Source organism: Aquila chrysaetos, chromosome 9, assembly GCF_900496995.4.
Source record: "Aquila chrysaetos chrysaetos chromosome 9, bAquChr1.4, whole genome shotgun sequence".
NCBI classification, from domain to species: Eukaryota; Metazoa; Chordata; class Aves; order Accipitriformes; family Accipitridae; genus Aquila; species Aquila chrysaetos.
Window position 1 is genome coordinate 2390131 of NC_044012.1, and position 25007 is coordinate 2415137.

General features: G+C 43.6%; 1 protein-coding gene across 1 annotated transcript in view; it reads right to left on the reverse strand.

Annotated features, from left to right (window-relative positions):
- ZNF469 (zinc finger protein 469) overlaps nt 1-4436 on the reverse strand; it is a 240142-nt gene extending 235706 nt beyond the window's left edge. Inside the window, exon 1 of the mRNA XM_030023862.2 lies at nt 4371-4436. The gene's annotated coding sequence lies outside the window, so the exon portion shown is untranslated. The remainder of the gene's footprint in view (nt 1-4370) is intronic.
- Nucleotides 4437-25007: the final 20571 nt, after the last annotated feature.

Consider the following 25007-nt stretch of genomic DNA (forward strand, 5'->3'; position numbering starts at 1 on the left):
GGGTGCTGCTGGATCTCTGGAGCTAATTAAATTGAAGCACAGAGCCTCAGCAGTTGGAGAAAGCTTGCTGAGCTTTACTGATTACATCAGCATTGCATAGGTGTCTGCTCAGCAGTCCTTCACCGAGTGCTGCAACATCCCCAGAGGGTCCGTCTCCGGCTGTCGAGAAGTCCAGCGCAGAAATGCAATGGTTTTTCCATACCACCAATGCCTCAGTGTTGCACCCAGGCTCTGAGCCCCACTGTGCTGTCACTGTAAGGACGGGGAGCGAGTCGCCGTCCTCAGTGCAGGGCTGGCAGTCAAGCAGTGCAGGGCTTGCACCAGAGGGAACAGAGCCACGCACACCATGGGCATGACCCAGCACTTGCAGCAGGGAGCAGAAAGACTGCTATGAGCGGTCAGCACATGGATACTTTTAAGAAACTGGCCTGAATGACTCACGAAAATGAGGTTTATATCAGAGACTGGATTCGACCCCTTGTCTTCTGAGCCCCAGTCCTTTCCCAGGCAACTGTTCTGCCTTACACAGAAGAGGAGCATGCACGAAACACGAGGCTGTTGCGCAAACTGAATCCATCTGTCGGGTGTCCCAGCACACCCCATTTTATCAAATAAATCTCACCCACATTTCCACTCACACTGAGCAAATGGTTTTCCAGACAGCACCAAAGAGGGAGAAAGAAATGCTAGCTGGATGCAGCAAAGGAGCTGCCTGCTTCCCTTGACTTGTTCATGTAAGCTGGTCTGCCAACTGGCGAGGGCTTTCGTACGTGAACGGGGGCAACTATAGAGGGACCTCCAAGTCTGTGCAACCGAGAGCAAGTGACTTAAAAAGGGGAAAAACAAAATTAATAAACCCCCTTTTGTTCTGCTTGGACCCCAGCTGAGGGAGGTTGATATAAAAAGCACAAAGAACTGAAACGGAGGGAGAAGGCTCACTCGCCTGCCAGTTGTGTTGTTCAAATCCAACTCGCTCTCGGTAAGAAAACAAAATCCAAAGCCAAGACCATCCCTGCGCGGAGCTCCGCACTCACATCCTCATTTGCATTTTTCCAAAAGATCACTTGCATTACCGTGCCCGAAAGCTGCAAGATCCGTGTGTGCTCACACCCACCCATCGGAGTCATCCTGACTCACCGCTGGCTGCCGCTCGCCTGCCCCGGCCATCGCGGAGAGCTCGTGCCCACCCCGGGCCGTCACGGCTCTCGGCGAGCACGGTTACCACAAGGCAGGAGCTCGCCAGCGGGCTCCGTGGCTTCTCGCTGATTGTTATTAATGATTTTTAATCTGATGCTGAAGAGGTGAGGCCGGCAGTGCTGTGGGTAACAGCTGTCTCTGATTAACTCTGCATCGCGGAGTCATTTTCGTTTGGAAGCCCACAGCCAACTATAAACTCCCTTTGGAAGGCCTTGGTGCCATTGTGTGAAGGAGAAAAAAGAAAAAAAAAAAAGAGGGAAAAAAAGTAAAAATCTCAGGAGACGATTAATTTATCATCTGCTTCTTGCTAACGTGTGTCCACAGGATGAACCCCTGTCACAAGACAGGGGAAAAACCAGCCTTTGTAAAAGCCAATCTGGAGATTTCCTCAATCCCCGAGGAAAACAAATATCTGCTAATCTCAGAGTCTCTGGGCCAGAGCTGAATATCCATTAGACTGGGTCAAAGCCAAAACATCAACCCTAGTCCTCTGCTTTTACTTTTTGTGTTGAGTCTTTTTTTGTTTTTCAGCGAACGGGTGAACACGGTGACTCTCTGCAGCACCGAACATGACTCTCACCAGCCCTCCCTAGCAGACAAACCAGCTCTCCACCACCGCAGCGTGGCACGGGCTCCTCCTCTGCGGCACCACGGAGAAGGTGTCGCGATCCGTGACGGTCCCCGATGGTCCCTCTCCGGGGGGGGACCTCTGCCCCACGAGAAGACACGCGTCTGCTGCAGCGTAGCACAGCAGTCCCCGTGCACACAACGCAGGAGAAGATGGACGGGGACTCCACAGGGATTTTTAGGGCTGGCGTTTGGGCAACTGTACATGCTCCGTGGTTTGACTCGGAGGCTCCGCCGGAGCTCAGACACGGCATTGCCATCCTGACGCAGCCACTGCTGCCGCTTCCGTGCTCAGGTCAGACACCCAACGTACCCGTCCTGATGCTGCAAATCTGAGCCGGCAAAGCACTGCGGAGCTGGCCCGGCTCATCCTTCCCCCTGGCCTGGGGTCCCCGGCTGCCCAGCTACATGGGCAAAGAGACGTCAAAAAGCCATGAGGCCACCAAGACCTCTGTGGCTCGGGCCAAATTTTAACAAAGGTCTCTAGAAGAGAGAAGCTGGTGATTAACCCCTCCAACACATCTTCCTCAGCCCTCTGAGAGCCATGGAGATCTTCCAAAGCAGTAATTCCCCAGTGGAGCAGACCACACAGATGTAACCAGCTGGAATAGAGGGCTTTAATTTTTTTTTTTTTTTTTTTTTTTTTTATGGCGCTGTTTTAACCTCCAGACAGTAATTCTAGGAGGGGCAGCTCATCTCCTTACATTTTCTTCTGCCCAACCATAAACAACATTCACAGAGATAGAGAAAACACTACCGCAAGGACATCACGAGGGGTAAATCCCAAATCTTCACCCCTACATCCCAGGACAGAGCCTGCAGTCACAAGTAAAACAACAAAAAACCCCAAACCAAACAAACCAAAGATTTGCCTCTCCAAAGCCGTAATTTGTCCAGCTGATGACAGACTCAGGGATGCTACAAGGCACCTAGGATTTAAAACCTTCATAAGGAAACCGCAAAGGGTGACATAATAAGCCAAGACCCCTCTTCTCCTCTGACATCCATTGCACAGGAGCCAGCTGGTGAGCACACATTCGCATCACCATCCTCCGGCAAACAGCATCAGACCAACTTTGCCACCAGTTTGACGTTACTTTGCTAAAACCGCAGGAGAGTTTCCCATAACTCGGTAAGGGACGGTGGGCATCTGCAACGGGGCTGCTGCTCCCTCTTGCCACCTTCATGAATTATGAGTCCAAGACGTGAAGCCCATAAATGTGCCAGCTCCAGCATACACCACGTCACGAGACCAGTCTGATAACCTCATCCACTCATTACGTGTGTCACGCAACTGTCATTTTTGCATGAAATTTTAGCTCATTTTTAATACGGCAATTGCATAAGCATTTTTACATGCAGTTAGTTGTAAAACCTGGCCCAAGGTTTCCTTCAAAATGGCTGACGTGTTATTTTAGGAGGGGGAGGGAGGCTGTACACACTGAAAAAACAGACCTATACAAGCTTCAAATAAGTCTTTGTCCTACAGACTAAAATTACTGGAGTTTAAATCACTGCTATTTTTTGGAATAGCACCTGGGAGAAGGTTTAACCCTCAGAACAAGCATTACTTTAAAAAAAAGCAAGTTTATTAGTTCTATTCTTCAGAGGAATATAACTCCTGTATTATTAACAGCATCAGGCATTATTAAAAAATGGTGAAAGCAAATTAAAATCTAATTCTGTTCTCACCATTTCCTGACCTCTTATGCTTTTCCTATCCTGGAGTGTGAGAAGTTGCAAAAGACTGGAGGGATGGAAGGGGCATACGATGGGAAGGCGTCTCCACACAAGGTGGGGAACATGCCTTCAAGTGGCTTCCCTGCCACTGACAACTGACTCGCATTTTCTATTTCTGCTTGTTTTCACTTTCTTGTCTGCACACACTGGGGAGGGAAACAGTGGGAGTTCCCAGAGCCACAGCAAAAGGGTTTGGATTCACTGCCCCCCCCCCCCCCCCCAATTTGCTTTTGCATGAATTACAACTTTTTTTTGCATTGCATTTTATAAAATATTTTCCATAAAATAGAAAAGAAAAGAAAATCCAAGCTCTTGTTATCTGAATATAGTCCTTGAGCATAAGGAAAACTGGGCACTATGAAGAGACTGAGCAAATTAACTCATTCCTGTTAAAGCAGAAACCTGTCATTATTAGATGCAGCATCATTAAACACAAGAAGCCTAATGCCAAACTTTAGCAGGAGAATAATTAACACCCAGCTCCTTGCACGCTTTCAGTGGTGTTTGTTTCACCCTTTTCTTTATGATATGGCCAACTCATGCAAATTACAACAACAATTTGTAAAGCACCGATTACTTATCTTGCAAGATGCAAACAAACAAATGCTCATCTTCTATCCAGAATGGTAGAGAGATAGTAAATAAGGGAGAAAGAGATTCATCTGCTTACCTTGGGTTTTTTGAAACACCTCTGCATATCCCTATGAACACTTACTTGCAGGTTATATTTATTCTCCAACAGGTTATTTCATATGCTGTTGCAGTTCCAATGTTTTTTAAAAGGATGTGACATAAAAACAACTAACCTTGAACTACTGTGGGCTGTGAGCACAAGTCACTCTGCAGCTCTCATTCCTGAAGGAAACCTTTTTTCCAGTGGAAGAACAAAACTGCCCTGGTGAGAAGGATCAGCATCAGTTTATGTGTTAACATGCTTTTTCTGGGACATAGCTCCACCTCAGACATGAAAATAAAATAAACAAAGGGGGTTAAGAAACAATTGGAAACAGTTGATTTCTATTAAATTCTACAGGATTTTTCCTGTGCCATTGTTTTCAAGACATGTCCGATCTTATGAGATGGGACACGCAGGTGCCCCGAGTTTGGTGAGCACACACAAATCCTTTAATAAATGACACGTGCAAACTCTCTATCATCTACACATGATTGTTTTTCATCTTTTTGCATTTGTCAAAACAAGAAGGTTTTTCCAGGGAAGATGCCATTCCTTTTAGAAATGTCACATCTATGGATTGCTGTAGAGCACGAGAGGTTGCTTTTCTCAGTTACTTTCACAGACCCTGTGACAGTAACCCACAAATACATGAAGTCCGCTGCTGGCAGGCAGATCTACAGCTATATACAGAAAACCTACGTGAGCATCAGGTCTCCCCAGGACATGGAGCATGAGAGGATGCAAACGTCATGCTCTCGTGGATGTGTCTAAGCAGCTTCTGGGTCATCCAAGGGAGTAACAGGGAAGATTCTGTGTACGTGTCTATGCAGGTATTTGGCGTTTCTCTGAAACCTCAGGTTAAATTCCTAAGGAAAATCACTCTGTATAAGGCAGAAAGGTATAGCCCTTTCTTCCCCAGAGTTTTCCTGTCTTGGAATATTTGCAGACTAAGATGCTATAGATGGTGATTTTGGGCTTATATTCAGTTTGTCTAAAACCCTATAGAAAACTATAAAACCTGGTGGAAATAAATCGATACTCTAAAGCAGAAGCCACATTTCTAAAAAAAAAAGAAAAAAAAAAAGAAAGAAAGAAAGAAAGAAAATATTTCCCATACAGTCCTTTTTCTAATCTACCGCTGACATCTCATCTGAGTGAAGAGCCACTTTCTATCCCAGGCACTTTGGGGCATAAACGTAGGAGCACTCTGGGTTACGAAAATGGCTGCAGCAGTGTATGCCAGCAATAGGAAACCTTCAGCCTGGTGTGTACCACAGTCAGCTACACTTGAAAACAAATTCATCACATCCAACCATCCAGCTGGGGCAGTCACAGAAAGGCAGAGCATGGGCAGGGAAAGGAAACAATTCAAACATGGCTTTTACTTGCCTGGAAAAGATGAGATTAGTAAAAGCCTGTTAACAGATGAGGAAAAGGTGCTGAACCACCTAGAACAGCCAGGGTGGCTAACAAAAACAGGTTTAAGTCACTTCTGTCAGCTTTTATGTTCAAACTGAAACCATTTTTGGGGTGTTTTAAAGACAGCCCACGGAAAACATCCAGACAGGCATTTATTGCGGCACTTACCAGCTCTGTTTGCACTAACACTTTATAGATGTTTCTAGCTAAGCCTGCAAAGGAAGCCTATCTAAAAAGGGACAAAAGTCAGCTGCTTCTCTCCGTGCCTCAGTTTGTCATGAAAAAAAACCCTTAAACTAATGGGTAATTTTAACCCTGTGAGAAGCCTAACTGGAGCACAGTGAGAATAACAGAGACGGGATTCATTGCTCCCTGTCTCAGTTTCAACTTGTATATCCATGTCAGAGGAAGCACGTGGGTGGTGTTAGGACTAAGGCAAAACGTCCCCAAGTTGATGGGGACAGGGGACAGACCAGAACACAGGAACTGTCCCAACAGCCCCCAGCAATTCTTCAGGGGTAGTATTTTGCTTTAGATGTGTGATTTTCCTTGATTGCCCTTCTTGAGCCAAGACTCTGGGGCCATACCCAGCCCCCAGGTTGTAACAGGAAACATGTTCCTCCACAAACGCTTTGACACTGAGGTTATTCGCAGACTCACACCTTCTACTTTATTTATAAAATCTAGTCACCCTCTCAGTTGAGCAAAAATGACTGCAGGCACTTTGCTGCTGTCTGGAAAAGGATGCTGTGTGGCTCTCCTCTTTTTCTGTAGGGAATAATGGGAAGGATTTGCTTTGCGTCCAGCCAACAGCGAAGTATAAGGTCCCTTGTGTCGTCTGGAAATAACGATTAATAAAATTTCCGAGGGAGGAGGAAACGATGAATCCCCCTAAGCTCACCACCCCACTCTCCTCCTCTCACGTGCCACTTACCTTTCTCACCTGCAAACCTTTTGAGGCAGGGGCACGGGGGGAGCAAACTTCACGTGGTCCCGAGACAGACCACAGTGACAGCACAAAACGCTAAAACGGAGTGACTCTCACAGCCTTGCTTTCTGGCCTGAGGCCACCAAAGCAGCTGGAAAGGAGTAAGGTGTTTATTTACCAGGATGACTGTGACTTTGGTACGGTAAGAGAGAGGGAAAAGGCAAGAAGCCCAGCCCGCAGCCCAGCTCAGAGGGTCTCGAGGGCAGCAGCGGAGACCCCCCAGCCAGAGGACAAAACCCTCAGCTGTCACAGCACCGCAACCCGGGGAGCTGGCAGCTGACATGGGGGACGATCTGCTGCCAAACGCAGCCTTCGCAACAAAAGCTATACGAAGCAAAACATACAGTGCAATTAAGGTGCACTTTGGGAAAACAGAAAGCTCTGCTGGGGGGCACTGAGAGAGAAGCCAGAAAAAGCCAGGGCTGGAACCGCAGGAGACCACTAGGAGAAAAATAACCATTATTTAGTAGCCAAAGAAGTATTTTCCTTTCTTTTCCATGCTTATAAAGATTACAAAAAACAGAGTCTGCAGAATGCTGTGGAGGTCAGAGAGTTAACCCAGGTTGCTTCTTGCTCTTGCTGTATATTCACGCATATTAACACACACACAACTTTTGGCACAAAGTACGGCCTGGTGAAGCCCCCTTGCCATGACCTCAGGGACAGATGAGAAGCAGTGCCACCGCATCCAGTGTTTGGAGGGTACAGACAGAAAGGACAGTACCTGCCACTTCCACAGCCCCTTTTGTTTAAGAAGTCAAGATCGAGACCTGAGGGCTCACTCTGAAGTACACAAGTGCGAGTTAAAAATGAACTGGTTTCCATCTTACCGAGGGCCGCAGAAAGCTGGAGTAGAACTGGATAAAAAGCACATATGACTCCTCCATTCTGATAACTGCAAGCAGTTACTCGTAACAACCTTTACTGAAAGAAATGTTATTTAGCCACTGATGTGACTATATCCAGGGACAAACGGGGGGGAAAAAAAATGGCAAAACTGGTCTATCTCCTGACTCTCCCATCCATTTTCCTTTTCTTTCAGCACACACATCACCGTGTGGTATCCGCTTTGATCATTTCTATTTTCACTGTGTAATCACCAATAATAATTTCTACGCACTAGGACTATTAGGCATGCTTGTAAAGTGATTTCCTACCCCTGAAAGACCGTGCAATTGGATACCTTGTGTGCTAACCCATGAATTTTATCTACTTCAACATATACAGGGGCCTGAGGCCTTGAGGAAATTAACAATCCAAAAAAATTCTGCTGAGGTTTAAAAGATGAATTATTTTAATAACACTGAACTTACATTGGATTCTGGTTTGGAGACAGCTCTCTGCAAAATCAGGCAAAACGTCTCAAACAAAGAGGGATTTGACCAAACTTCAGCTCAATTGTCACATAGTTTTGTGTCTCCTTTCCTTGCATTGCTGATTAACAAGATTATTTATGTCTAAGCACAAGTTCAGTCTCTTTTCCTTATCCAGAAGCTTATTCTTTCCATGAGTTCCAGAGAAAAATGAAAGCTAGTGGATTAAAAATAGAAGAAAAAAATTTGCTATCTCAAATGACTTTTGCTTCTGGCACTTCAAGAGCTGCGCCTTGTTTTGTTTGCTTTGCTTTATTTCTTGCCTTTTTGTCTCCCTCTTCTCAACAGCAAGCTGCAAAGGTCAGACACTACCATGATACATATGCCTTCTGCAGCAAGAGTTGCTCTGCAGTACTTGGCAGACAGAAAAACCAGACAGTTCCTTAAGCGAGGTCACAATCCAGCCTCGGTAAGATCACTACTGAGCATCACAGCATAAACAAGACATGGGAATCCTGAGTCATAGTCTGAGTACAACAGAGCAGACATCTCTCCCATAGGGGTATCAGATGCAGAGCAACAAGGGAAGGTGTACATCGATGAATAAATCAAAAAAACAGGTAACTGAGAAAAAGAGTGGATTTTATATCTGGTTTCTGTGCGGAAGCAAGTCGTCATCAAAGCATCCATGCTGCAAGGGTGAAGAGGAACTCAGCTGTTCCACAGAGTTTTAGAGAAGAAACCAAATAAAATAGCTCATGGGCGAGAAAGAAGTTTCTGAATTAAGAATAACCTGCCCCAGGTACTTCTGTGGAAGGTGAGGTTCAGCCACCATTGCTGGGAGTCCTTTACAGTTTCCATTGTGTTTTACCCCAAAACGGATCACAACCATTTTCCATACAATGCTGCAGCTATGAAATACAGCCACCACAGTGGCAGAGGCCAGCCATCGACCGACCAACAGGACAACGCGCTGCAGTTAGTAAGAGAGCGGGACAGGAAAGAGGGAATTTAGAGTTAGTGCTTTCACACCCCACAATCTTTAAAAGATACACTAGAAGACAGGGTGTACTTCAGAACCACTTGGCAAACATCGTGGGTGCAAACCCTAAAGTTAGGTTTGACCTGGAAGGAGCCACGCTCCAAGACGTTTGGCGGCCAGTATGACTGTATACCTTTGTACAAAGGGGCTGCTGTGGTGTGAACCTGCAGCTTCTCAGGCAGCTAAAAGCATTTAAGACCTGCTGCTTACCTTGCCTAGTAATTCACTCACATCTAACAACATCAAATTTCTGCCAGGCATGCCTATGGTGCAGTTTTAAGAGACTCAGCAACTCTCCCATGTGCATCCCAAACACTGCAATACAGAAAGAAACGTGTATTTTCCTCCATTGTTCTTTGCTATATTCTACAGGTGACAGCCTCCCCTACAAGCCCTACCAGATGCCTTCTCCTTTTGAGATGCCTGCCCACGCCACGTACACGTGTGGGCTTGTAAACAAGCGAGTGCGAGTCCAGCAACCAAATTTATGGAGCAACAGATCTGAAATTGTAACATAGACAATGCAGAAAGCTTCTCTCTGTTGCTGTCGGACAGATCTGGTGACCTTCATAACCTGTGTGATCTCAGGGAAGGCAGTGTTCATGCAAGAACTACCCATCAGTTAAAGCCCAGCTACAGTAGCAGCAGCAAATCCCCTGGCTCAGAATTGCTTTAGTAGTTTCCGAAGGTAAATATACCATAAAGCAACACCAGGGGAGGGAAGGGGGAGGACTGTGGCTTGGGGGAAGAAAGGCAGTACCATATGCTTAGCCAGCTGCAGATCAGTGATATTTTTTTTTTTTTTTTTTATGGCAGAAGTTGGTTTTATCTCTAGCAATTCACTAGCGCCAGTTACTTAATAGTTAAAAACTTGTGTCACAGTATATGACTTGCAATCAGTGCCACATCACACAGCATGAGCCCCTTTCCCTGTTGTGGAGAGCGAGCACTTGCTAGACCAGTACAGGTTTGTTTCCAGTCAGCTGCAGTGGAATGGGTGAAGAACAGCTCCAACCTGGTCCCTAAAATGGAAGCAGATGGTCACTCCAGGCTGCCAGGCCACCCTGCTTCTCTGCTGAAGGTTACTTTTACCCAAAAGCACTTCCCTCCTCTCCAGGACTCCCAAACAAAGTTCCAAAAACTAAAAGAAACCAGCTCCCCCTGCCCCGGGCTTTCTGCTTTGGTCTCGGCCTGGCATGAATCCTGCAGGAGCAGTTAGGTTTCTTTTAGGAAAAGAAAAAGCTGTCACTGGCAGATCCAGCTCCTTCCAAGCTCTCTGTGATGAAGTGGCAGTCGCCTACACATCCAAGGACCTCACCACCACCTCCTGCAGTTTATCTCCCAACTCCCACACTGCCCACTGGTCCTTTATGGTCTGTGAATGAGATAACCTTGGTACAGTCCCTTTTGGCTTGTCTGAATTTCAGCTTTTCTAGGAGAAAAAAAAAAACCAAAAAACAACAAAACTGACTTTTTTCAAAAACCCTGCACTGCGAAGTACTACTGTGATGGACTAGTGTGACACTGGTCTGTGTCCAAGCCGCACAGGGCAGGAAAGGGATCTATTAGATCTCCAGGGTTCACGGTCTGGGTCTGCACAGCAGTTCAGGATCTCAGCTATCCACATCTGTGATTCAGATCTTCTACTTATCAGCCAAGGTAAGAGCTATCCCATTGGGAGAAAGGAGATCCCAAATTTGGTCCCTCCATCACTGTCTGTTCTAGGACAACAGCCAAGCCTGAACTGGAAGTGATGACAGAAGACTTACACCCGAGGATGCCAACATTCACGTGTCTGTAAACATCATACCTTCACATGGCCAAGTGCCTTAACAGGTACATCACACACGGTGGAAAGGAGAAAGACGACAGAAGTTCTGGGAACCCCACTGCGTGTGGAAGGGACGATGCTTTTGGTGGTCCTCGCACTGTCGCATGCGACAGGGCAGAGCCGGGGGGAATTCTGTGCTTTGAGAAGGTGAGGAATGCAGACATTAGCGTTGTCAGCTCTGGAAGGACATGTCTCCAGAGGACAGCTGTGTGTGTTTGATGTCCTGCCAAAGGCGTGTTGGCCCTCATGATGGAGAAGGATCTTCAGCAGTAGTTGAAATCCAAACTGTGGTGTTGACAAATTACAACAATATATATCTGAAATACTTTCTATTTTATTAATGAACAAAACAGGATCATGGAACAAAGACAAAAAGGGAATTCAGCTGAATTCAGCTAGCTTAATTGAGTGGAAGCTTTCACAGCTTCAAGTGAAAGACTCATTTCTGGGAACACACAAAACTAAACCAAACAAAAAAAAATTTGAAAGTGGATTGCAGGAAGCAACTCTATACTAAATAAGAGAATGAACTAGATCAGACCTAGATGGGTTTAGATGATCTATTAACGATGAGAAGAGACACAATAATCATATAATGAAGCTGCTGGACAGTGAAGTGAAATCACCCAAGTGAATTAGGCTGGGTCTGCATTTAGTGCCTTCTCCTGCTGAAGAGTGCACATGGTGAGATACTGCTTCAAGTAGCTAAAGGACTAAGCTTAAAATACTGGGAGGAGTTGAATAAGTATAGTTGGTCTTGGCATCATCTCCTTGCCATAAAAACAAGTGAATTTAAGACACAGGATAAAAAGAGGTAGCAACAAGTGCAAAAGAAACAGAAAGTTTATGTACATTAGCTGTTTATAGCAGGAGAATGAGTCAGTCTATCCCAGCAGTTTTCATCATGACCCAGATTAGGCCTTCAGCAAATCCCCACCTTGAAACTGGAAAAAGCCTCTGTACATGTATGCAAATAGAAATTTTCCAGACACATGAGGACAAGAGCTCAGACTAACTGGACAGACATCACCCCACAACGTAAAACTACCATCAGGTACTATTATTATTATTATTATTATTACTACTACTACTACTAAGACACTGACCTTATTTATGGCAAATGTTAAGAACTAAAATAATAGAAGAAAGGAAAAAGCTAGGCATGTTTACGTATTACAGGATTCTTTATTCCGTACAGTACAACAGGGTGCTGCTTACTGCAGATTGCCGGTTCCCCCTCCCAGTAATCACACAGCTGTATAAATTGACAGTTCATCTGTCACAGGAGCAGACGCTGCTTGATGTGGAGCCCAACAGAATTAATAACCCAGGCAAAGATGAAAGCCAGGACAGGTTGAGTTGTTGCCCAGTGACGGTGTTCACACTAGTCTGAGTCTAGGCTTCTCCCATGCAAGCTTTCTTGGGCACTGACCTCTATCATTGCCTTTTAACCCAAGACTTGTGTCCCTTCCACAATCAATACAGCGACAGTCTGCTACTTCCAGGTTCCTTTAGTCCATGTGGGACTACAGCTGACTTACCTAGAGGATTAATTCTTCCCCAGATCCAAGAAAACATCAGTGATGGAAAGAAAAGACAGCTGCTATTGCACACCAAAAATGAGCCAAGCATGGAGATACTTCCTGAACTCGCAAGGAACACCTCGGCTACAGCCTGCTTGCAAAGGGACTCATTATCCATAAAACTAAACTTCATAAAATGCAGCTAAAGGAGCTCTGGGCTTTCCCTACAAAAATACATGGGATTCCTGGGGTGACTGTGATCCCAAGCAAAGACCAGCAGCTGTCTACAGCTGCTCCCTGCATAAGCCATGCTTTAAGAAGGTCATGCGCGGACTATTTGGAACAAGTTGGTGTGCTAGAAGGAGGCCTTACGCTCAACAGCTCTGAAGAGCTGGAAGCAGATTTATAGGAGCACTAACCACAAGTGCTGCAAATGCAAGACAGTGCCTCATGGCCTTGGTAGCTTTGAACCACCTTTGGTTCTGGGATTTTATTTTATTTTTTAGTTTCTTGGCTCTGAGAAACTACTTTGCCAAGAGTAAAAGGCTACCCTGAGGAAAAGAGAGTAGCAAAAAGTCTCGCCAGAGCTGAAATCCACTAGAAATGAACCAAAAGCAAAGCTGACAAAAATAGAGGACAATAACATTACTTCAGGGAAGGCTTCACAGAAACAAGAGACAGTGCTGCAATGGAAGCAGATTTTAAAGCAGAGGTGCACAAATCAGTATGGAGCCACCAACAGGAGCACTGAGCATAAAATAATGAGGTAAAACTCAGGGTTTGGTGCAGAAAGCTTGGTCTTACTAATGGCACCTAAAGCTGGAAAAGATGCAATTATTATGAATGACAGAGAAAGGAAAAGAATCAACGGATTTGTTATACTCACAGGTTACTGCAAGAAAAAATTCTGCACAGACAAAATATTTATAAGAATACATTAAAAAGAAACATTTTCCATTACCTACAGAGAGAGACAGTTTTTGAGAGATGTCTAATACCAAATATATTTCTGTGCTTGATGCATCAGCAGTGTTCTGGCAGGTGCCCTTAGAAAAATAAAGTGCATGTTTGTGGGCATTCAGCACTCTCTTTGAGAGACATTTTCCTCAGCCTGTCACTTGGGTCGAATTCAGCACCAGAGGTGTTTCACTGGAAAATACAACATATTTTTGTTGGTGTATCCAGGAGGGTTCCAAAGTCTACAGAGCTGCTGCTTACATTTGGGGAAAATCTGCAGAAAACGCATGACAGAAAGCTCCAACTCACTTTGGAAAGAGCTGGAGCTGCTAAGCTAAAGCTGAATTCCACGTACTGGAAATAAAGGAAAGATATCAGGCAGAGAAGAGTTTGGCAAGATGTACCCGGCTGCCACAACAGACGAGGAGATTCAAGGATTTCCTGGAATGACGATGTGCAAACAAAGCTGCCCTACTTCAGCTGCTCAAATTAGCAACCTGAGAGCGCTACTGTACAAAAAGCTGTCCCGGGGAACAAAGGATGCTGATCTTAACAGAGTACATATGGGAACTGAGGCAGCAAGGCTTCAGTCCTTAGACACTGTGATATACATCTAGAGAGGATATTGTCACAGTCTCCTTCACCAGCATGACCAAAATCAAGACCTGTGCTGTGCATATCTTGGCATTCATAGAACTAGTACGCTCAAAAGGGATGGAGATTTTGGCCACAGCTGGTGGTTATGTGTTTAAAAGCAGAAGTCCCTCCTTGAGGAATACAGGTGTTATCTGCGATCAACCACAAACATGATTGGGATCCATGAACATGACCATCACCGCTGCCAAAAAGATGCTGACAAGACACTCCTTGAGAACACAGTTCTGTTTCAACTATGAACACACAATTTGCAAAGCAGACAAATATGTCTGGTGGTTGCAGAGACACACTCTACACTCCCTCATTTATTGCTCTGGTGATGCCAACAGCAGCTTTGCCTATTGCTTTAGCAGCACCACCACCACGCCGTGTGCCCAGAGACCTGCTGATTGAAGAGATGGATTGCTATCTCCTCCTGCCCCAGGTAGGACCCCGGAGCAACACCTTGCCCCAGCTCATCCCCAGAAGAACCTGCCCACCCAGCACCCACATTACCAGAAACAGACCCACCACATCTGAGGATCTCCTGCTCTAGAAAATTTGTCAGAATCATCTGGATAAGCCTCACAGCCCAAATATTTACAAAACACCACAAACCAGTCTGTATACATTCTTGGAAAAAAAACACAGATTGCAAATGCCAGATCTATTGTAGAAGACAAGACCTCACATGTAGGCACTGGTACTGATCAAGCTAGTACAGTCCTAACACATCTTTAATCTCAATAGGATCTTTTGGGTTGGCGATGGGATCTTGTTTAAAAGCACTAGCATAACAGAGAGAAATGTTTTATGCTAGCTGAAATAAACAATCACATGGAAGTAGCAGCTCAGGATTGTCACATATGGCAAAACCAGTCAAACACGATGACAAAAACCGGTGGTCTAAAAAACTTTTCACCAGAACAATGCAGGTATATTTTCATTACAAAAACAGTGGCTGATCTGGATTATTAAATCTCTTTCCATGATAGAGCTCACCAGAAGATATGGCAGCTAACAAGACCGAGCTGATTTTTACTAAGTATGGCACCTGAAATAATAGTCCTTGTTGATGGGCTTAGCCATCTGTAGTAAAATCAGGATCCGGAGTTTCCTTTCTGACTTGCTCCTATTATCACCAGTGTAACGGGTTGGTGTAAAATGCCAAAACAGTGAAGGACCTACTAAAAAAAGCTACAGAGTCAGACTCTCATTTAAATGTTTATATTTTGTAACTACTATTGTTATGTTTGGCGAGCGAAGGAGAATGTGAGCAGGGACACCTTTCAGAGGCATTTTCAAGCAGCAGTTGGACGTGGCTGCGGTGCTGCCCAGACGCTCATGTTACAACCACACAGAACGAAGCCCTGAACAAAACAGGTCTCTCCTAAAAGTCGTGGCTCGAAGTCATTACTGAACAGCTCAGCTCCTGATTCTGCCGGAGCTTCTTAAAGTCAGAGGCTAGAAAACATCATCCCTGGGAACGACCTGGTAGGAAGAGAAATTGTGGAAGATTCAGCCCAATGCCAACGTGTGTGTGGTGGTGGGGAGTGTCATGGCCACAGCTGGACGGTGTGACATGAAAGCATGCACACACAGCTCCTACATCCCTGCTGGGGAAATCCCAGATGATAAAATGACAGGCACACGTCCTGTGCAGAACGGGCACAGCAAGTCTGTCACGTCAAGGATACAGCCAACCTATAGGCACACACTCTTGCATTTGAAAAAAAGCACGTGCAAGTCCAAAGGACTCAGAAGAGGTCTGAAAGTCTACTTGGATCTAGCTATCAGCTGGCCAGAAGTCCCAAAGCAGAGGGAGGGAGAGCGGAGCTGAAGTCTCCTTTCCTCCCTGACACACCCCTGCCAGGAAATCTGCAGAGACCCTGCTGGCCAGGGAGGTAATTATGGTGATGGATCTGTGGGCTGTGCGGCCTCCCAAATATTTCGTTGATAAGGACTCAGCAAACTGAAGTTGCAAGAGAGGTTTGATTTCAACAGATCAGCAAGTTTGATCTGCTCTGCAGGGCATGGTGAAGTTTTTAAAGCAGACTAAAAACCAGAACAAGGTTTCTAATCTGCAACATTGAGTCTTGGTTTTATCAATGTGTGCTAACTCCAAGCTAATTATGCTTAATCTTAGCATAGTTATAATAAGAATAAAAAAGACAAATAACACTGCTTATGCATTAATGACCAAAGCTGCTGAACTGGTGACAGCGAAACTCGTGAATGAATTACTGTAAGTATCCTACAAATAGGTGCTAGGTGCTGCACAAGAAAGAAAGGATGGTCCAAGCCTCAAAGAGACAGAAAGCCCATAAAGACAGGGAATAAAGGGCAGGAAAATAACATAATATTTAGGAATAATATTAACATAATATTTAGGCCTAGTAGGAAGTAGTCTTAGCATGCTAGCAACTGAAACAGTCGAGATTTTCATGATAGGCACAGAAAACACCACACCACAGGAAGGGACTAAAGGTCAAGAAGTAAAGGTTGTTTGCGTGTGAAATTTTGTTCCTGTCAAGTGCAAGGGGCAGCATGGGGGAAGGAACAGATCTTACATGAGAAACAGGATATAAGATGAGGCCAAGAAGGACCGCAAAAGTACAGACAAGTATGTGATATGATAGAGAAGAAAAAGCCAAATGAGAGGAAGTTTCTGAATGGATACGATTTGGGCAAAAGTCGGCGTTCATCAAGGCCAAGAGAAAAGGATGTTGCATTAATCAAGACGTGATGAGATAACAACTTGGAAAAGAGTTTTAGCTGTGAGGAAGAAAAGGTTGAATACTTATGGCTGAAAACACTTAATACAGGAACAGGAAAACGAGAAGATGTTTATTGGCCAGAAATAGAGGGAAAATCTCTATCCACCACCTGAACTGCATCAGCTGAGACAAGTCTTCCCAGGAGACTTTCCTTCCCCTCCTACATTGTACAGCTTCCTCCTTTAGCTCTGCTTCCCTTCCCAGCTTTCTGTTATCATTTGGATGTCTATCTTTTCTTCTGTAAAGGACTTGACCAAGGAAAACAGAAGGCTTGTAAATCTGCCTGCCTGAATGTGGCTTTTTGATGTCTGGAGCACACAGACACACTGCTGAAATTTATGGTTTCCAAGGAGGACTGGAAAGGGAGAAATTTATGTTAGGAAAATGTGACCGTCGTCTTCGTTTATCTCCCAGTTTTGTAATGGAAAACAGGCATTTCACAAACACATACACACAAAACCCAGCATGAAACAGTTTATGAACTCGAGTGCATTAACCAAGAACCATTCCATAAAGACTGGTAACAATAATATTAATAATGCAATAAATCACACACCATCTGTAACATCACATCACCATCCACCTAGCAGGGGAGAAAGCACTCCACTGAGAAGCAAGGCAGCAGCATCTCTTTCCTCTTCCATCCTTCAGTTTGTCTGTATCAATCAAAAGACTTTAGATCCTTCAGACCAGCAGACTGACCACAAACACCCCACAGTCCTTACAGAAGCTGTTGTACATTACACAGGCAGCAAAGAAGATGTAGAACTACATCAGATTTACTGAGGACGCTTCAAAGCCACTTCAAAGTGACAGCTTCAGGAAAGCCCATCCTAAACACGTGGATTACCTGGAAAAGTTCAGCTCATTATACTGAAGCAGGCAGCTAACTAGAGCAACTCAAGCAATTAGCTGGAAGGAGTTAAGCCATTAAAAGAGAAACGTTCAAATTTGTATATTAAAGAATACAGACAAATTTGCATTCCCGCTAAATGAGTGTGCTTTCCAGTCCTTGGCAGCTCATTTGGACTTTTGAATTTACAGCAGGAAACAATACAGATTATGCTTCAGACAAACACAGTTTATTTCTTGAGACTATTTGCAAGGAAATCTGAAACTTGCATTAAGATAAAAGAGTATCTATTTGATCTGGTACCAAATAATTTGAATTCAAAGCTACCTCAATTTCTGAGGTTTACACCAAGCCATTTCAAAGTATATAAACCATTTTGCAAGCGTTTAGACAGGAAGCTTTTCTATACTCACCCTGGAGGAAGTGGTGGCATTATTGATCTATGTCCTGCACTACATTAAGTGTGGCTGTGGAGTTATTTATGTGCTTTTCCTGACTTCTTTTGACACAGGAGTTGATTGCAGTGCTGTATGATTACGTCTGCATCTCTGAATCTTTCTTTCTCAGCTGGAAAGTCTCAAGTTCCAAGCTGGGATTCCCTCTCCACCCCCTTCTCATGTACTTAACCCTCCTTCTGCTGGAATTGTCTAGAAAACACCCACAAACAACTCTTAGGTACAAAAGACTGCAGAGAAGCAGGAAGTGGGAAGGCAGCATTTTAAGAGAAAAAGAAGTATTTTCTTAGATGCCCCCTCCTCATTAACTCTGTGCTATAAGAAAGCTCTTTTCAATTATGATGTTTTTAACTATGGACCCTTAGAAACCAGTCCCAAAGGATTAGGGATTTCAATTCTTTCTTTTTTTTTTTTTTTAATTGTGTTTGTCTTGAATTCTTTTTCTTATGATCTTTATCAACCCACCCCTCCTCCCTCAGTTCCCAGACCACCTACAGACAGAAGCATTGTTCATTAGTAAGACTTTTGTTGTCGGCTACAAACAAGCATCTGTGCACAAGAACCTATGGCTCTTATGTTTCACTGGTCGCAACTCGGTAAAATGCACTTCTAGCCCGACTCAACCCTCATACATTGAGAACTGCAAAGCGGACGAGAACGTGTGCTATCCCCTCCAGGGACAGCTGTGCAGGGTGAAATAGCTGCCACTGTCACCTTATCTCTGAGCCAAAAACTTCCTATGTGACAGTCCTGTCACACAGCCAGGCATGCCTGCCACTACCCATTCTCCATCGTCTTGCTCAGACCTGTGCAGATCAACCGAAAGAGAAACAGCAGCCTACAGCAGAGCTCAGACTGCTCTGAAGGTTTTGAACCAACCTGGCACACGTAGATAAGCACAGCCATTACAGTAAAAACTTGCACGCTATAGCTTCCATTTACTCACCAGAGCCAGCACCTCTGATGCATCACAGACTCCACTGCCATCGTGTATTTCTCTGGACAAAGTAAAGGACACAAGCTGGGAATGGAAACTAAATAGCTATATACTCTGCCTGGGATGAAACGTGGGCTGCTGGTAACTTAGACCCAGCAGCCGCAGAAAGGCAGCCGGCGGGTGCTGCTGGAGCCAGCACATACGGTCACTTTGGGCTGCACTGGCGCAGTGGGAGCTATTGCCATCTCTGGGCTATGAACGACTCCAGAATTTCCCCATCAGTAATGGTGAAGACACCTGCCTTGTGTCTCTCAGACACACGAAAACTCTGGTATGCAGCTATTAAGATAAGGAAGACAGATTACCCTAGATAGAATAAATATTAACTTATGCAACATGAAGTTTCCTTCTCAACCTTCCTCACAACATCTAAGCAAGTGACAGACAATGGTGTCAGTCATTGGCATGCATCGCTATGTACATTTGGTATTTCCATGTAGGTATCTGTTTTCAGTGCTGCTTCCAAGTACTAATGGGATTTCAAATACCTAGGGTGAAGGAATATCCTTGAGTGGCAGCAGACACTCCCTGGCCAACCTGTTTTGCTAGGGGATCTCAGCTGTGCCTGCTGGGGCTACCTGGGGTAATGCAGACAGAAATTGCACTACGTACATCAGTAAGTTGCTGCTTGCATTTTATCTCTGCCTCCAATGCAGTCAGTTGTTTATCAGTTTGACATGAGGTAGCTCTGGGCTTTTTTCAGCATGTTGACAAACTTTAGGAATTTATTCTATTGGCAGCTGAGCCTTTTTAGTAAATCCAGATCAAGGGTAGCAAACTAGTGATGGGTATAGTGTTTCTGGATGCTTTAGTGCCAATCTCACTTTCACACAGCTGCAATCTGAAAGTAGGAAAAGTGCTCGAGATATAGAACGGATTGTCAGTTGATTAAAGTTGAAACCATAGAGTACAAGACTGGGAAAAGACCCATAAACTACAGAAAAAAGCACCCAAGACCACAACATTTCTAATCAACAGAGAAAAAGAAAAAATTCTCATCAGAGAAGAATGAGCTTCCAAGCAGGCCAGTGATGGCCATGAGAAAAATTGTTTCAAGGTAGAAATTGGTACCTTCATGAATTACGGACTGCATGACATAACAAAAACGCCAACCTCCGCCGGTGTCATGAGGGTTTAGTCTGCACAGTTACTTGGCACTGAACAAAAACGGGAGGAGAAACTGCTCACCATTTGCTGACTGTCTGTTGTGCCCCATCAATACCACATGAATCTCAAGGCTCAGGGTCCTGCTGGTTACCTGAAAGGCTCAAAAAGAATTTCTGATGTCATGGGAGACTGCCACTGCAGGAAACCAGGACATCAGCAAAGCCCTCAATCTTTTATACTTTTTATTTGTACATTTTAATTTTATGGCTTTTGAATTAGGCTATTTCATACATTATTGGGTTGTGCTTTACGGCACGTGCTGTGTAAGGAGAGAACAGAGGCAATATCCTCTGAGAGAGTCCAGGGAATGGATTTAATGACTATGGGCTTTCCTGCGTGGATATATTGTTGTGACACTGGTGAAACCGCAGACTGTGGGAACCACAGGATAACCCTTGCACGCTTATCACAGAGTGCCAGGCTGCCGTAGATCAAGGCACACTCCTGTTACCATCACGAATTGTGGGGCTGCATTTGGTGATGGTCCTGCCAGTGGCAGCCAAACAAGAGCAGAAAGTACCTAAGGATGAGGAGTCCACCTCTCTCGACAGTTTGTTCAGTTATTAATCTTCCTTCACACACATTGTCAAACACTCTGCCTCATTTCCCACCTGAATTTGACTGGCTTATGGTTCTTGCAATTCCTTCCCTTCCCAAACTGAAGAGCTCTTCACTAGTCAGTGTTTTATTCCCAAGAGCAACACTCCAATCAAGGGCTTTTAAATCTTACCCTTCATTTGCCAAAGTCTGCACATTGATTAAAGCAGCAAAGATGTAGAGGGACTCAGAGCCAAAAGCCTGGAGGGAGCTCAAATCCAAGCACACACTTCACTGTCAGGCTTATTTCTGTACAGTACAGAGAGCTCCATACCATGAATCAGACACAGGTAAGAACAAAATAAAAGCAAAACCACACACAAAAAACCTTCTTCAAAATCCTCAACCACTTACTATCTCTGCAGCTTTATCAGTGCCAAGTGTGTTGCATTTACTCAAAGAAAGAAATCGCCATGGAAAACTATGTCAATCCGTGCAAAGACATTCACAGAGGTCGCAGTTTCTTATGGGAATATTCCTACAAAAGTTGATTTTCTGGCAGAAAAGATTAATACTTTCCACCTTTTATAAAAAGTAAAACAAAAAGAAAAAATTCTACACGCTAATTATGTATAGTGTATATTATATACTTTTATATATAAATATTGTATATGTTACATTATTATATATAATATAAATTATACCCTGAGGTGCATTCAGGCTTTTGCCATGCAAAAAAATTTCCATGAAAATGCAGGAAAATGTCAGAGGTGGAAAGCAAGGAGATGCACTTTTTTTTTTTTTTTTTTTTTAATTCTGAGACAGAACACACCAGAGAAGCTCCTGGTTTCATTATAGTGGTCAATTTAACAGAATGCAAAGGAATTTCAAGCAGAACCCAAACCAGATGTAATTCCCCCCAGATGCTTACAAACTATTTAAAAACATAGTAAGGTATAAACAAAATTTAAAAAAAAAAAAAAAAATCAAAAGAAAACCCCAAACTTCTACCCTCCACCTTGCCCCTGCCTACCTCCAAAGCTGCTGTTCCTTGGATAAAAGTAGGATAATTTTGTCACTATTTTATTTCAGAAAATGAAGAACTTCTCAGTGTGAACCACCTCCCTGGGCCGCACGTTTAACTGCAGAAAGGAGCAAAAGGCAACCTGAATGAATGAAAAGGGAGGAAGGGATTCAAAACAAATCATCAAACTGTTTCTCATCTTTTCCTTGATTTCTCACGCCTCCTCTTTTATGAACATTTTGGGTTTTTTATTTCTCCTCTGGTTTTGCTGAAGAGAGCACGGAGCCCATTAGAGCAGGGGGATTAAGAGAGTTGAAGTAGGATTGAGTAATAAAATTGCTGTTAAATAACAGCAATTATGCAAGGCAGATGGCCCCAACGAGAGAGCACAGCGTTTCACACACGCTGGGATGGGAAGCAGAACTGAGCCCGCTCTCCTTTAGAAAGAGCACATCATTTGTGTCTGATTAAATCATACCAATTTGTGATTATTAGAGAAGGGCCACCCTAAGAGGGTTATGACACCAGGGAGGTGGAAGCAGGCATTTTGGGGAGGAAAGTCATCAAAGGACAAGTTTAGCTGCTGTTTAACCTAGACTGGGAGTTAGCAGAATTCTCAGTGCAATTCACAGTACCACCTACTCGTGCATTCTGGGTGCTTGCAAAAGAAGGTTTAATTTTGCTACCACATGGGAACAGCAGGAGAAAATCTGGTTACTAAACTGAAAATGTTACTAATTAATGGCAGACACATAATTTCTAACTGTGGCAATTTTTGTAACTGTTAAATAAGCCAAGTAAGAGAGCTTCTTCCCTGTGCACAAGGTAATGTCTGTAACTGTTTTTTTTTCCTGTTAAATGCAATTCAGAATCCAGCAGGCCAAAGGTTTCTTATTTATTTCTTTTTAATCAGAGGTGGCCAGCCAAGCTCCTCTGGTAAGATCAAAGCAGCAAAATGGATCTATGTTTCTCACAAGATTAAAAATAAATACTATAGAAATAGGAGAGTAAAAAATGTATCAAAAGGAAGTGAGAAGAGGGGAGAGATGACCTCCAGGACCAAAGTAGGAGGAGGTAAGTCAACCCCATGCAAACTCAAGCAACAAGATAGCCATATATAAATATATATGTATACACACACACACACGCACCAAGCACGCTGACTTGCACCTTTCAGCTAGTCAAATGCTGCTGGCCAGCTCCCAGGTTTTTTTCTGCTTTACCTAGAAAGCCAATGGTAAATTTAATATATAGTTAATCCATTAAAAATTGAATTATTTTAAATATACATACAGGAGATTTGATCTCCCTGTGGTAATAACAAAAGAGTAGAGTCCCTTTGATTTCAGTGTACTTGCTTCAATTCTCAGATCCTGATATGATGCACTCAACAGTTTGACAAACCAGCCCCAGTGCATCTTGGAAACAGAAATCCCAAAGATTCTTTAAGAAAAACAGTGTGGAAAATGGGGATATTTATTATTTTCAAATCAAATACCATAAATGTCCAGATCGTGGCATAGTGAGGGACAATGAACAGTCTGTTCTTATAGCTGGCTGGCATCACAGTGTAGCATGGAGAGATGTCAGGCTAAACTCAGCTTTTCATCCAGGCTTTTGTTGATCTGTTTCACAACCAGATTAAGTTTCCTTTAACTTGTATGAAAAAATCTGAAATAAAATATTTACTGGAAGATTATATAACACATTATTAACTCATGCTTAACCCAAGCTGATGGACAGAGATGAAACTGGACAGTTTACTTCAACATTCAAAAACACAGATTAACCTGAGGCACTGGAAGAACAGAACTTCTCCCAGTCTACCGGTCAACTAAAAATATCCACACTGCTGACCAAAATCCTAAGAATATAATATTCTGCCCAAAATATAAAATTTTATTAAATATCATTAAAGGACATTTTTCCTTTGCACAATGTATACTTTAAAAAATTGAATAGGAAGCAAACATGAGAAAGCTTTCAAAAGTAGAATTCACATAAGTTTAAAAAAAGGCAAAAAAGTCAAACAAAGGAGACATTTGCTCTTGAATTGAACTCTGCATGTGAAGTCGTAGATGAGGAAAAATAGGTTTTCATCCAGTTCAATCCAATTTATCACTCTAAAGAACAAGACTTGCTTAAAAATCCCCTGGCACCTTTTGAAAGAGGAGGAGTGTTAACCCCTTGCCCTGGCCAAACCGCACGTGGGCAATCGCGTCCCATGTACTTCAGCTCTAACTTCAGCTCTGCACAACTCCTCTTGCCTCCACTTGCTGCACAGTTAGTTACTCCTATTTTTGAGGTGTATAAAATAACCTCTAAATATGTCAACCCTTGTTTAGCAGAAAAATGAAGCATGTCTGTTTGTACCAGTGCATTAAAAAAGCAATCTCAGTTTACCACAAACACCACTCTAACTGAATGACTTTCTTATTCCCGGCTTCATTCAAGGAAATGAGGTTTGACTGTCGAGTACTCATCTAAATCAGCAGAGCTTATAGAAGTGCTTTGGGATTGCAGTGAATGAAAGGAGCATTCTTACTTCTGATAATGGGAAACAGTTTTTGTTGAATTATAGTTATGGCTCTAAATTTTCAGTACTTAGATAATTATGAATTCAGAAGGAACACTAATTGCCAACAGAAGTTTGCCCAGAGTGAGATCCTACAGTGATTTGGGGGGGGTTATAGATACCGGTTTTCTCACTGTATTTTCTAACATGAAACTCCATAGCAATTCTGTGAAGTGGATAATAAAGTACAGGGCCATCAGACCATACCCGTACGCATGCCAGGATCTCCATGAAGGAGACGGGTACTAGAGCAACATTCTGGCCAGCATTCGTTGCTTTACAGGCAAACTGTCAATACTGAAATACCTAAAAATGCAGCTAATGAAGGCATTCCATATTTGGGTCACAGAAGGGTGCTCATTTTTATAGTTTTGTTTTGCAAGACGAAATATGTAAAACTGGAGTTTTCCTTAAAAAAGGAATGAAAGAAAGAAAAACAGAAAAGAAATAACCCACATCCTTCACTTTTTTTAGACCAATTTCTAGTTGTACAATCCACCAAACCATAATATTTTGATTAGTTTTTACATCAGGACCACAGAAGCCCTTAAGAATTCATGAGATGGATGCTCTTTCAGGTGGGATTCAAAATTAAATGATCCAAAAGGTCATTATAATGGTACCATACTGCCTGTGCAGCCATAACTACATGTCAAGAGCTTTAGTACAACAT